The sequence below is a fragment of the Esox lucius genome, chromosome 17, assembly GCF_011004845.1.
Source record: "Esox lucius isolate fEsoLuc1 chromosome 17, fEsoLuc1.pri, whole genome shotgun sequence".
Taxonomy (NCBI): domain Eukaryota; kingdom Metazoa; phylum Chordata; class Actinopteri; order Esociformes; family Esocidae; genus Esox; species Esox lucius.
Window position 1 is genome coordinate 15284919 of NC_047585.1, and position 14285 is coordinate 15299203.

General features: G+C 42.3%; 1 protein-coding gene and 1 long non-coding RNA gene across 9 annotated transcripts in view; one reads left to right on the top strand and one right to left on the bottom strand.

Annotated features, from left to right (window-relative positions):
* Positions 1 to 1334: 1334 nt before the first annotated feature.
* On the bottom strand, positions 1335 to 6351 carry LOC117592916. The gene is made up of 3 exons (XR_004574650.1): positions 6067 to 6351; positions 5802 to 5953; positions 1335 to 1649 (listed from the first exon to the last, which is right to left on the bottom strand). It is a non-coding gene; the product is annotated as an uncharacterized LOC117592916 (long non-coding RNA).
* The window catches only part of LOC105017386 (band 4.1-like protein 1), a 71779-nt gene continuing 63345 nt past the window's right edge, over positions 5852 to 14285 (top strand). For 4 of the 8 annotated variants that reach the window (XM_010881959.5, XM_020055499.3, XM_020055498.3 and 1 more), the window contains exon 1: positions 5852 to 5976. The gene's annotated coding sequence lies outside the window, so the exon portion shown is untranslated. The remainder of the gene's footprint in view (positions 5977 to 14285) is intronic. The other 4 variants (XM_020055500.3, XM_010881964.5, XM_010881962.5 and 1 more) reach the window with 3 other exon arrangements.

Genomic DNA, 14285 nt, shown 5'->3' on the forward strand with positions numbered 1-14285 from the left:
GTTAAAGCTTTCCAAAAGTGAGATAAAAACATGGTAACCAATAAGATTTTTAATCCAATTGCCCCGACCAAATCCCTTCAGATATTGTCTGAGGTCGATTAGTCTAAGAACAAACAGCTACATCGTCACACTGCGACGGTAATGACATAATACTGGAACACATGTCAGAACGGCGGACAGGGGGAGGGGAGGAGGTCTACAGAGGCTCCACAGGCAGTGTTGTTGTTGTTCTTGTTGTTGGCCAGATCTGGGCTGCCATTTTCCCCCCCGCTGGGGCGCAGAGTCCAGGATGCAACAGCCCACTTCCTCTGCAGCTGTGAGGAGGTTCTGGCGTGTGACAACGGAATCGTATCCAGGGACACACCAGAGGGACGCGCATGACTGGGGGAGCTTGACAGGGCGTGTCCCCTCTCAACCCAGCCCCCGCCCCCACCCCTGCCACCCTGGGGAGGAGGGTGAAGAAGTGAGGGTCGTAAAAGACTGTATAGTTTCTCCCTTTCTTTTTTACCGCAGTGTTGGGTACAGTCTGTAGTTTTTCCTATTCTGACCTGGGGTAAAAATATTAATGACCGGGCTGTTAATACAAGCCCTAGAGTTTCCTTGTTAGGTCACGTAGCGGAAATACTCCCAGCTACAGTCATAGAGCTTGTCAAACTGCCATAGACTGCATTGGGAAATTAAATACTACCCAAGCCTCTGAGTGGAAGAACAAAGTACAAGGATCATACAGTGAAGAGATACTGGATGTATCTTTTATGTTTCTTAACCCCCCCCCCCCCCCACATCAGATCATCCTTCCTTTGAACTGGCTTGAGGTTTATATAATAATCCTGATTCTTCCTCTGAACTGGTTTGAGGGTTATATTATAATCCTGATCTTTCCTCTGAACTGGCTTGAGGGTTATATCACAATCCTGATTCTTCCTTCAAACTGGCTTGAGGTTTAGTTTATAATCTGGATCATCTCACTGAATTTGCTGGAGGTTTATGATCCTGATTCTTTGTGAATATTCTGCAGCACACTGAAACTCTGAGCCTTCCGTAGACTCTTACAGAGATCTGTAAAACCTCCACAAATGAAAACTACAATGTCATAGTGAAAATAAGTTACAGTATTGAAAATTAAATTCCTTTTTAATTACGGGAAGCTGCATAATACAAAAGTAAATGCATTCAAAGGTGCATGACTCATCATTTTTCTAAGTGCAGAACTTTTGAGAGCAGAGCAATGAATCTGAAGAGTAATGAAATGCAGATTTGGTTCAATTTATGGAAAAAAAAAAGGAATCAATACAGATTAACCTAGTAAACACAAAAGTCATTATTCTGTCCGTATTTATTTATTAAATTGTTCATTTTATTATTTCCAGAATGATGCTGTTTCTGATGTAATAACAGAGGACGTTTTCTAATTACGATCTACATGGTTTTAGCAGTTCAGTGGTCTGCAGTTCAACCACCTGCCTGCCAAACAGGTCTTTGCTCTAAACAAGTTACAGGCTGCTCTCAGGGTGTCATATCTCAGTGTGGGTTGATGGATGCTCCACTCCCTGCACAGCTCTGGGGCCCAGGGGGCAAGGTAGACTCTGTAGACAGATGGGTCGCTTTCGGCAGTGGACCGGTGCTCCAGCTTCAATTCCGGCGCCAGACTGGGAGGAAAAGTACAAAATGGGAAATGCAACACTTGTAATGACACTGTCATATCTGCTTGTTGTCCTAGCTAAACTTGAGCACGACCCCCATCTCCACTTCCTCCATTTTACGCCCTGCCCATCCAGCTTTTGTCATTGCCTTGATGACGTTGTTCTTGGGTCTGATAAATCAGATAATAGGCCCCAGGAGGGCTGAGTGCTGGGGGCTAAAGGCCCGGGCTCTGCCTTTGGTCTCATACTACCAGCAGGAGGATGAGTTATACTGTCAACCCACACCTGTGTGGCTCTGAACGACACAGACTCCATCAAGTCTGCAGACGACACCCCTGGTCATAGATCTGACAACCAATGAGTCAGCCTATAGGGAGGAGGTATGCAGTCTGGCATGGCGGTGCCGTGACGACAACCACTCCCTCACCGTCAGCAAAACCAAGGACACGCCCCGACCCACATCGATGTTGCTGCAGTGGAGAGTCAGCAGTTCATCGATGTCCACACGGCTGAGGACTTGGAATCAACGCCACGGTGTTGCCAAGAGGGTGCCACAGCAACTCCACTCTCCAAGGTGACTTGAGATATTTCCCAAGCCACCACGGGTCCTTTTCAAATGCTACCATTGAGACTTTACTGACCGCCTGCGTTGCTTCTGTGAAAGTGAACAGCTCTGCACACGAACGCGGGTTCCTCCAGAGGCTGGGGAATGTACTCACATCCATCCGGCACATCTACCCCAAACGACGCACGACAAATGCCTGCTGCACTGTCAAGGACACTTCACATCCCAGGAACACACCTCCACACATGGTCATTTATCAAAGCATGTGTTCTCATACTAAGGGCGGCAAGATCGTTTCTACCTGCAAGTCATCAGGGCGCTGAATACCTGACCTGGTCTAATCATGCACCTCGACTGTGTGCCCATTTCACTCTGTTCACTCTGCTCTGCTGGGCCCACATTCACCCATACGGACACACATGGTCAACACTAACCCATATCCATCCGGCAGCAGCCCCTTAGACCAGGCCACACTACACTAGGCCCGGTGAGATCCGGTTGAAAACATTTGGGTGATGGAACCTACTTTAATTGGTAACGCCTTAAAACCCGATCAAATGCCTTGCTTGAGCTGCAAAAGGTACTCGCTGAATATGTTCTTAGCTCCATGAGATGCCTTGCTTGAGCTCCAAAAGGTACTCGCTGAATATGTTCTTAGCTCTATGAGATGCCTTGCTTGAGCTCCAAAAGGTACTCGCTGAATATGTTCTTAGCTCCATGAGATGCAGTCCTACAGAGTCATCTGTAAAATCGAGATGCTCACTGATAATCATAAATAGATTCCAACAACTTCCTTATTCACGATGGACCATGGATTACTCTGGGTTGTCAGTGCTCTCTTCCCGTGAAACTTGATGTGAATTTGAACAAAACTATAATATAATATAATAATATAAAGAATAATATAATATATATAAAAAGATGGTTATTTATCAGCAATGTTGCAAGCTAGCATAAGTAATTTAAAACTCTCTGCAATGTATTTTAGGTTTCCTAAAATGTAACATCCGGTAGAATATATTAGCCGAATATTATATTAGCACTGGGAGCGCAACTCAAGCCTTTTTTGAAACTCAATTGTTTTCAGGCATTCAAGGAGGTGTGACGAGATCTGGAGGTATGGCCTGGTGAGACTAGTCCAGCATGTAGCTGGAACATGATGTGTAATTTGGTTGTAAAATCCAATGCATGAAACGTCAGACTCACCCTGTGTGTGTATGTACATTCTCTGTGTTATTAGTATATTATATATTATGTTCATTAATTTGTATAATTATTATCTATTTCATTCTTTGTAAATGTTGTCTACTTATCCTTCTAGTATTGCCGAGTAGCAACCCGCAAATAAATACATGGTTCTGTGGTTTGCCTCTTCTATCCTGTGCATAAGACCATTAAACTTGTAACTTGTACTAGAGTTATGACTCCAACATACAGAAAGTTGACACGATTTACTGTGCTGCTGAAATAGGCAGGTAATGATGTTCACAGGTGAGGTTAGGTTGATTAGTTACTGGAAAAGCCTGCTCCAGACCGTGTGACCGTGTTTACCATCCTTGCTAAGTATTACATTGACATGTAGCCAAATACTGAGTGGCACTGGCAATGTTGATATACAGTTACAGAGGATGAGTACAATAAGTGCCTTGGTACTCTCACTAAGTGATTCATCACAAAGCTTAACAGCGCCAGATCAATATCAATATCTAGCTTCATATTTGTAATCCTCATAAGAATTACTGTGTTGTTTTCAAAAGACTTTCATATTCCAATATATTATTGTTTAATTATGAACAAGTAGTGCTTCAAAGACATTTGTCTCTATGAAACGGACGAATCTTGCTCATTAGAAACACTTCAAAGTAAATCCATCTATAATGGATGAAATGTGGATCTTTTACACATTTGGAATGGCTTTTAAGTGAAGTGCTCAGCAACATCTGGAGTTTGCTGAGTCAAACAGAAACACAACAAGAGGGGACAATAGGGATGAGGAGATCTTTTCAAAAGCACTCCAGGAACATTCCATTGAGGAACAGCGATTAGGAGGATGCTACCACACCATCTAACCCAACAGAATGATAACAGTAAAGAATCAAATCCACCCAAGCCTTAACCTACCCCTCTTCAGTGTTAATGCTTCACTGTAGACAGACTGGGGACTTGCCACGTTGAAAAAATGCAAATGTCAGTCTCTGAAGAAAAGCTGAATTCCATAAAGCTAGGGAGATCGGTTACTGAACATGCCCTAAGTTAAAACACAGATTGTGGCAACACCACTCAATCCCAATTCCCTCCGCAAGAGGCAAGGTCACATTGCTGTCCCCCAGAGGTCCAGTAGGGGGGAGGCGGGTTGAGTTCTGACCTTAAAGGATTCTCAGTGCTAATATAAAAACTGGCAGGTCCGAATCACAGATGAACAGAGGATTAAATGCTGGCCTAACACACTGACAGGCAGTGGTATCAAAACAGGTAATGATTTCATCATCTTACAGTTGCTGCTGACTGAGTGTGTGTTTATACCCCCTTCCAGCCACACAGGACAAACTGCATACTTTTCCACAGTGGTAATTGTGTAAACACCCAGTGATACTTGCTTGGTAGTGTTTCTGGGAAATAAATGTGTTCTATGAAAGCAGTGAACAGTATAAACATGGCCTAGAATCAAAACAAGGTAGTGAGAGTGGAGAATGATTTAATCCAGTGAGTTGGCCATATCTGGAAGATCTAAACCAGTGAGTAGGCCATGCCTGGATGATGTGAACCACTGAGTAAGCATATGTCTGGATGGTCTGAACCAGTGAGTAGGCCATGCCTGGATGATGTGAACCACTGAGTAAGCATATGTCTGGATGGTCTGAACCAGTGAGTAGGCCATGCCTGGATGATGTGAACCACTGAGTAAGCATATGTCTGGATGGTCTGAACCAGTGAGTAGCCCAGTAGGCAAGTTATTTCATGAAGTAGTACTACAAGATAAATGTTGTTTCATAACATTTTTGGTTTCCTTCTGAAGCTAGATAGAGTTTCTCCAAGTCAGTCCCTGGATAGAGGACCAGATGCTGCAGGGTGTGGTGTTGGAGGGCCAGTAGGTGGCAGTCTTTACTCTGGTCTAAATATCAAGTTCCAAATGCCCCATGGCAGTGAAAGGGAAATAGCCCTAAGCAAGGTACTATCTTCTGGGATGGGATTTTAAACAATCCTATCTGTCTGGAGTCTTTGTGGTCACTGAAGATCCAATGGCACTCCCCACTGTCAACCCCTGCCTCTGCTATATTTCTGACCCTCGTCATCATGGTCATTTAATCGTTCCTTACCAAATGTTGGGGTCATTCCACAAGAAAGAAAGTTTAAATAGTAAATTACTAAAAGTAAATTACTAAAATGTTAACGTTATGCATTGTTAAGCAATAAAGCAAAGCTGTGTATTAATGGACCAACTATGTTTGATTTCTGTGTGCAAAGTTGACTGTTCTATCGCATTTTTATTTTTTCTTAAATTAAATATAATGTACTAACTTCTCTGCAAGCACACTCTCCTAGCTGTTATCTGGAACTTGCGCGTCTTCTCTACCTCAGCCTGGCGTACCTACCTCCCTCCTCTTCACGCTGCTTCTCTTCCTCATACTCGCACGAAGCTCGTTTACTCCCTCCTACTGCTGTTCCCTCAAAGCAGGGAATAACGACGGGGAGGAGGCAGATTTGGATTGATTCGCTCGCGGTTCTCAACGTCAATGGTCCACACCTGGATGTGTGTTTGACAGAAAGGTATGTGAAAACATTTTACATCGTATTATTTACATTCCATACATTTGGTGCTTCCATATGGAATACTTATCACGCTCAATCTCTCCTTACTTTTTTACGAATGGTTCCACATACATGTCAGCTACAAAAAATTGACGTAGGCTATGCCATTTTTTATAATAGGAAATGTTGAATGGCCGTTTGTAAGCTTAGGCTTAGCCGGATTCCGTTACATTACCCCTCCAGCTTGGTGTACTACACAATCGTGGGATCTGCTGCAATAACTTTGTGCAATAGTAGGAGGTTGCTTGTGAAATACACTTTGGAGCGAAATGTCGTTCTAAATCGTATATTTTGCAGGGGAGCCAATGTCAGTGCTGGTTTATTCTGCAATAATTCAATTCTATACGATTGCCTAAACGTTCCTCTAGAGGATAGATATAGCATAGCGAATATGATTCCGAGGGGAACAAACACAGCCTATCATAATATCCCGCATGTTTATGCGCACCGTCGTCAGGAATTGTGTGGAGCCAATGTGTGGCAGGAGGTGATAGGAAAGAAATTAGGTTTCATTTCCATGGTACGTTTTAGGGCTCCAGAGGCACAACTCTGACAGCTCCCACCCCGCCCTAACTACGAACTGACAGCATTAATAACAAACCTTGCCTAGCCTGTTCTCCATGATGTCATAAAGTGGTACTCAACTGGTGGGTTCTGAATGGGTCGCGGGTGTAAAAAAAGAGAATCAAATAAACAACAAGATGAAATTACATAAACTGATACCAAGAAGATACTGTGAATAATAAAGTAAAAATATTGTCTGAACAGTTTTTACTAAATATTTTCTGTATAACGCTATTAACAGCCCTATATAGCAGATACAGATGGGTGGACAAAATAACGGAAACGTCCAATTATAAATTAATAAGGATTTAATTAATGATTTCGGCCACCCTTTGCCGTTCGGAACAGTTCGAATTCATCTTGACATAATGTCATACAAGTCGTAATCTGTGAGTAGTGGGATGTTGCACCATTCTTCCAGAAGAAAAGCCATCAGTTCTTTGGGGAGTGAAGGAGGCTGAAATCTACTTCACGCTCTGCTCTCCAGAGGTGTCCCATAGAGGTTATATAATGTAAAGACTGGGAGATTGGAAAGGCCATGGAAAGCATATGAGGTTATTTGGTGTTCATGAAACCACTCTTGAATTTGTTTGTATGGGGTCATCATCATCCTGAAATATTAGGACATCATGAGGGGACCATGTTTGCACGGACCCAATGAATCCCAAGACATGGCTGCCCATGCCATTATGGATCCCCCACCATGTTTAATAGTTGGCAGCAGATATTGTGGGCTGAAACCATACTTATGCTTTCAACAAATGTTTCTCCCATCCAGATGTAGGGAATAGGGTGAAAGATGACTAATCAGACCATATTCATTTGTTTCCATTGGTCAGGCATCTTGGTTGGCCATGGGTACAAGCGGTTTCTAAGTGGCAAACCTGCTGTAAATTCAAGCTTTGTGAAGCTCACGACAGACCATTTCTGAAATGCTGAGTCAATTCTGTGGACATTTTTGAGGCTTTGCTTTTGGGGCATTTAGCAATTATCCTGTAAAGCGTCCTTCTATCCCTGTTGGTCAGCTTTGACTGTTCCTTTTTGCTGATGCAATTTATCCACTTTTAGCATGTGCTGTCTTGATTTTCCTCTTGACGCATTGAGTAGTTTAGCAGTTTTTGTGACTAACAATTTGGCTTCTTTTGAACTCTGTTAGTTAACCTATGTTGCTTTGAAAACTCAAATATCAATGTCCATATTTTATAGCTGATACATGCTCTATTGGCATTTAACCTAATGTTACATCTGCAGCTGTGTTTGTAATTATGATTTAGTACTCTTAAATATAACAGTCCTTTTCCAGTAGCTGTTTCTGTAATTTTGTACAACCCCTCACTTTTGGTTTGAAATGAGTGAGATTACGTTTTTAGACTTACACAATCTGGTTTGATTTGATTGCTGAGGCAAAACCAAATGAGATCTAGAGATAAAAAACTAGATTCAACTAAATATTATTGGGAGATCACTTTGTTTGCTAAATGCTCAAAAGCACTAAAAATGACATTTTCCTATATTCTTGATGATATGTCTACACCATTAAGTCAAAATTACACTTTGAAATGTAGAAGATTATGCTGTTGTATCTTCTACTTTAAATGTGTGAATCTCAATCAAGGAATTTCATCATGTTTAGTTGGAACAGTAAGTTTGGCCAACTGCATGTTACAAGGTTTGTTGTATTATAAGACCAGGGACCGTTCATCTGGGTAACTGGGTAGGCCCTCAATTGATGGATAGCATTTCAATCAGTTACGTCACTTGCTCTGAGACCTTAAAGTCGTTTTTCCCTTGTGTCTGTTTAGCCTGAAGCTGTAATCCTTCTATGGATGGAGGCCTTCCACAGCAGTGAAAAATGCCCATTCTATTCTGTTCTATTTGGTTCTGTCCTGTTCTCTTGTCTTCTGTGGTTTTGTTGTCAGGTGGGCGGCATCTCATTTTAGGTCCATCAAGGAGAAGGAAGTTAGATCGATGACTAATCATTGAGCTGTTATATTCAATACATTGCCAGGTACACTGATTTACCATGTCTCACAGAGTGCCTGTATCTTCATTATAACCATTTAATCAGGCATTAGAATCCATGTCCATAAATATGCCTTCTGCGCTATCTATGCGTTCCTGCGTTTAGCTTGTGTGCCAGTGGTGAGCAGGCGGCTTGAATCCTACACAGTCTTACAACAGAACCTGAACAGCGTTCTCGCCCAGCTCATTGTTTCACCTCCTTCACAGCATGATAGTCATTGTCTGATAGTTGAACTGAGCCCAGCGCAGCTACAGTATCACGTAATACTGTGTCTCTAGCGAACCGTTGCTAGACTCACTTCCTTGAGTATTCATCTTGTGACCAATGGTATCTCACATCTCCTCTTCTGACTGCAATATATTGATTTGGTTCCCATCTAGGGTTTCAACTGATCTCTCAAATGTCTATGCAAATTTAAAATTAGCACAAATGCACTTGCTTGACGCTCCCACCCAATCTCGCACCCATGTTGTGATACCAGGTTCAAAGTATTGGTTTTTTGTTAAGGTCCCCTGTTTTTGAGTCATCTGTTAACTTCGAGGAGCCTTCTCAGTTTCCTGAGGGATAATTGAGGATAACAACATATCATACCAGGACCCCCTTCTGGGCCTTCTGTTAAGTATGGAGACCGGAGGGCCACTTTAACCAGTCAAAATGAATGGCTGAACCATCACAACCCTGTGTTTATAGACAAATGTAGGATGTCAAAGGGAGATGGTGATAGCTTGTTTTTCACACAATGCATGAACACACTCAGTCTGACAGACCGGTGCTTACGCATTCACACACACACACACATTTGTCTTTCTATCTTTGTGAGAACCTGAGACCTAATCCATACATCAGTTTTCCCTATTCTCTAGCACTAGCCCTAACTTTTACCCTAAGCTTAAGCTCACTAACCTAACTTTTAAGTATAAACTTAACCTAACCCTAATGCCTTACCATAAGAATAAACCTAACTGGTAATGCATAAATCTAAAGGCAATCCCAATTCTAACACTATGCCCAATTGTAAGTTTTTCCAAAAACCTTATCTGAAAATCACATTTTCCTAATTGGGACCTGCTTATATCTTTCAGGTTGTACTGTCTACATGGGGACATCAGAACCTCACATGTACACATATACATGGATCTCACACACACACACGCACACACACGCACACACAGTCATTAGCAGACACATGGCTGTAGGCATAACATGCTGAGACACTGATCCAAATGGCATACATGGTCCTATGTCACACCTCAGAAACACAAACACTATCAAGGGGGCATGTTCAGTCAGGCAGTCACAGAATTACTTGGCCTACTGAAAAACAAACAGAGCCTACCCATGAAGCCCCATCAGTGAATCTCAGAGATACTGATGTCAGCAAATTAATCGATGTGGTAATGATAAATCGTTGTTTAAGTGCACCACCGTCTTTGAAAATGTATTTCCCTTCAACAGAATGCGACTAGTTTTACTGCTGTAGCCGGATTGACCCGTTAACAATCGCCTATACTACAGTACCAAGCGTAGTTTTGTTCAAACACTTCTTTAACATGGGCTGCTAATTTCTATGAAGGATAACACACCGACAACATGCTGTAAAGGCGCACAATCCAGCACCTTGCAAGAGTGATCAGAAATAAATGAGACTAGACAACACTATTCTGCATGCTGCATGCTCAGACACATCCAGGTATGGAAGTGGTTTCCGGTCTGGCCGTGCTTCATCTGAGGCTCTTCAGGGGTCACTGACAGCCGATACAGAAGCTCTGTTTCTGATCAGACACTTTCTTTGGTGTATTGAACACACTTGAAATGTGCTGTCACGTGTGTGCCTGATAAAGTGGGCGGGCTAAGCGACCAGCCTCCGTGTTTTGGTCCGTCTATGGTTGTCCTCTACACTGATGAATACAGAGCGTGTTGCACTGAATAGCAAGTTGACATTTTGATAGCCTGTTTATTTAGTTCCACGTACATTTGACCTCGGCCCTTCTGATGTTGACAGGTTGCATCGGATAATGATGTTGCCGCATTTACGACCAAGTAGTCATTTCATTTCCAAAGTGAGGGATATGGTCTGATCAAACAACGTTTGCATCAATTGCCTTCCTGTGATCTAGCTATGTAAGGAATGTTTGACAACAATCTCACCAAGTAAAGCCTCATTTAATGACCATCTGCCTTGGCTGAAAGGAATAAATGTAGAGAGAGAAAATGTAATATCTTGCTCCAGCGCGTGTTGGTGACTGTGGTTTAGCCACAGGACATACATTATCTTTGTTGTGGTCTGAAAAATAGAATATGAAAGAATTTTTAGATCGAAGCTCTTCAACCATTTAAGGTACAAGTAGTGCTTGGTAAACCTCTGTTTCTCCATACAGAACGTGTCCTCTCCTCTCACTGGTTGCTTACATCAACGTTTACTTCTGTAGTTTGTGTTCAACCCCTCTCAGCCATAGCAATGTTTCTTTTAGCCTACACAGTCTGTTAGCCGCCTGTCTGGGTAGAGCTGAAAGACAGTAGCTTTGTTAACATCAGGCCTGGGACTCTCCTGTGCCCACTCCAGATCTCCCCCGCTCAGAGCACCACCTGATGCCTGCATACTGAGAGACTTCTGGGACACAGGACGGATAGAAACTTCCAGTACATTAAATCACTCCTATGACTGAGCTTTCTCTCTCTCTCTCTCTCTCTCTCCCTCTCTCCCTCTCTCTCCCTCTGTCTCTCTGCGTGTCTGTCTGCAAGCCACTGTGTCCTGTCTGATGAAAGTGTGGCAAAACTGCCCTGTCTGACTTAGTGGTCATGCAGATGGTCATTTGAGTTGGTGGTAATGTGCGTGTTATTTAGGTGTTTGAAGGTGACGATGGAACGTCATGGCAGGCCGTGCTGCTTTTCACTGATTTGCTATTCAAATGAGGACTGGGTCTGATTTGCCGAAGCGTCGCTCCTTGCTCTGTTTGGTCTTTGCCTGGAGACAGCCAGCTCCTGTATGCCATGTTAATCCAATGGGCTGATCCCACAACTCATTACCACATTGCATCATGCTGAATTCATCTGCGGTCTTCATTTATTAAAGACACACTAAAATGAAGCACCATAGAACATGTCAGATCAGCCATTCCTTGCCTTGCTCAGGGGCCAAACGGTCTCAGGGATTTGATCCAGCAACCTTTTGGTTCCTGGCCCGACACTCGAAACCGCTGCGCTACCACCCTGTTTTATAGCACGGTGTGTGTTGAGGACAGACAGTATGGTTTAGTCTGAGGCTCCAGTGTTGTGTCATTGCTACTGGCCCTGTGGAATGTTCCACAGCTCTATGTTGTTGTTGTAGCTGGCCAAATCTGGTAATGTCTCATGAAGCTGTGACGAGTCAGAGGGAGTCACTGAGAAGAGCCACATGCTTGTCAGGGACACTGTTCAACTAGGAACACTGTTATACTAGAACACTGTTCTACCTCGAACTAGGGCTGCACGATTTGGGTAAATATTTGGGACAGATTTTGCAATTACGGTTATGATTAGCAATTTTCAATCATGTGTTAACAGCATTGCTAATCTCAATTAAATAGAGATAATAGCCCACACAATGTGCTATTAAACTGAATAAAAATGTATTTAAAGTTCAGTGTTTTCTATTTTACCCTTATTACCAATTTGAAGGTGCAGCCTGTGTTGAAACTATTCGTTTAACTGCTTGTTTCGCTATGTTTGTACCATTGCCGTAGCTAGTTAGGCTAAATTTCTCAACCTTTGAGGTATATTTTCTCCTAAATTACGTTTGTTTTGTAGGCACCGACACTGAAGCCGAAACGTTTAGTAGCCATGCTATTGTGTATGTGGGAAAATATCTTGCTGCCACTCGCTAGCTTGAAGCAGACATCTTCGCTAGTGTGAACTCAAACTAACATTGACAAACCACCAAGTATTTAAACAAAATTAGTCCAGGTATTTCAGTAATCTACAATAAAAACTAGAACACCCGCAAGAAAAACCATTCAGGACGTGTGGTGCGTGCCCGTTGCCTTGCGTGATGTGCATATTATTCACCTTTTTTCGGGGATGAAAATCATGTAAGTTGGCGATTTGGATAGTGCACATGTCATTATTGCAATTTTGATTACAATTTGATTTATCGTGCAGCCTTCCTACAGTAGGGACAGTAATACTAGGACACTGTTCTATTAGGAACACTGTTCTACTAGGACACTGTTCTACTGGGACGCTATTCTACTAGGATACTGTTCTACTAGGACACTGTTATACTGGGACACTGTTCTACTAGGACACTGTTCTACTGGGACGCTATTCTACTAGGATACTGTTCTACTAGGACACTGTTATACTGGGACACTGTTCTACTAAATACAATGTTATACTGGGACACTGTTCTACTAAATACAATGTTATACTGTGATACTGTTCTACTAGAGACACTGTTCCACTGGGAACACTGTTATACTGGGACACTGTTCAACTAGAGACAGTGTTCTACTAGACACATTGTTCCACTAGGAACATTGTTATACTAGGACACTGTTCTACTAGGTACACTGTTATACTGGGACACTGTTCTACTAGAGACACTGTTACACTAGGAACACTGTTATACTAGGACCCTGTTCTACTAGAGACACTGTTCTACTAGGACACTGGTCTATTAGGAACACTGTTATACCAGAGACACTGTTCCATTACAGACACTGTTCCACTAGGAACACTGTTCTACTGGGACACTGTTCTACTAGGACACTGTTCTACTAAATACAAAGTTATACTGTGACACTGTTCTACTAGACACACTGTTCCAATACAGACACTGTTCCACTAGGAACACTGTTATACTGGGACACTGTTCTTCTAGAGACACTGTTCTACTAGAGACACTGGTCTATTAGGAACACTGTTATACTGGGACACTGTTCTACCAGGAACATTCTTTTACTAGAACATTGTTGTACTAGAGACACTGTTCTACTAGGAACATTGTTCTACTAGGAACACTGTTCTACTAGAGACATTGTTCTACTAGGACACTGTTCTGCTAGAGACACTGTTCTACTAGAGATACTGTTATACTAAGACACTATTCTACTAGGCCACTGTTCTACTAGGAACACTGTTCTACTAAAGACACTGTTCTACCAGGAACACTGTTTTACCAGGAACACTGTTCTACAAGAGACACTGTTCTACAAGAGACACTGTTCTACTAGAGACCCTGTTCTACCAGGAACACTGTTATATGAGGACACTGTTCTACTAGAGACACTGTTCTACCAAGAACACTGTTATACTAGGACACTGTTGTACAAGAGACACTGGTCTACTAGAGAGACTGTTTTACTAAAGATACTGTTCTGCTAGAGACAGAGTTCTGCTAGAGATAGTATTTTACTACAGATAATGTTCTACTAGGACACTGTTATACCTGGAACACTATTCTACTTTGAACACTGTTCTACTTGGAACGTTGTTATACTAGGAACTCTGTTCTATTAAAGATACTGTTCAATGGAGACACTGTTCAAATATAGATACTTTTCTATAGCGCAATTGTGCTAGTTGAAATACTGTTCTACTGAAACACTGTTTTACTAGAGATATATTTAACAACACTTGGACATTGTTTCACTGAAAACTCTGTTCTACTAACACACAGAAAAGTAGCATTAACACTGCTCTC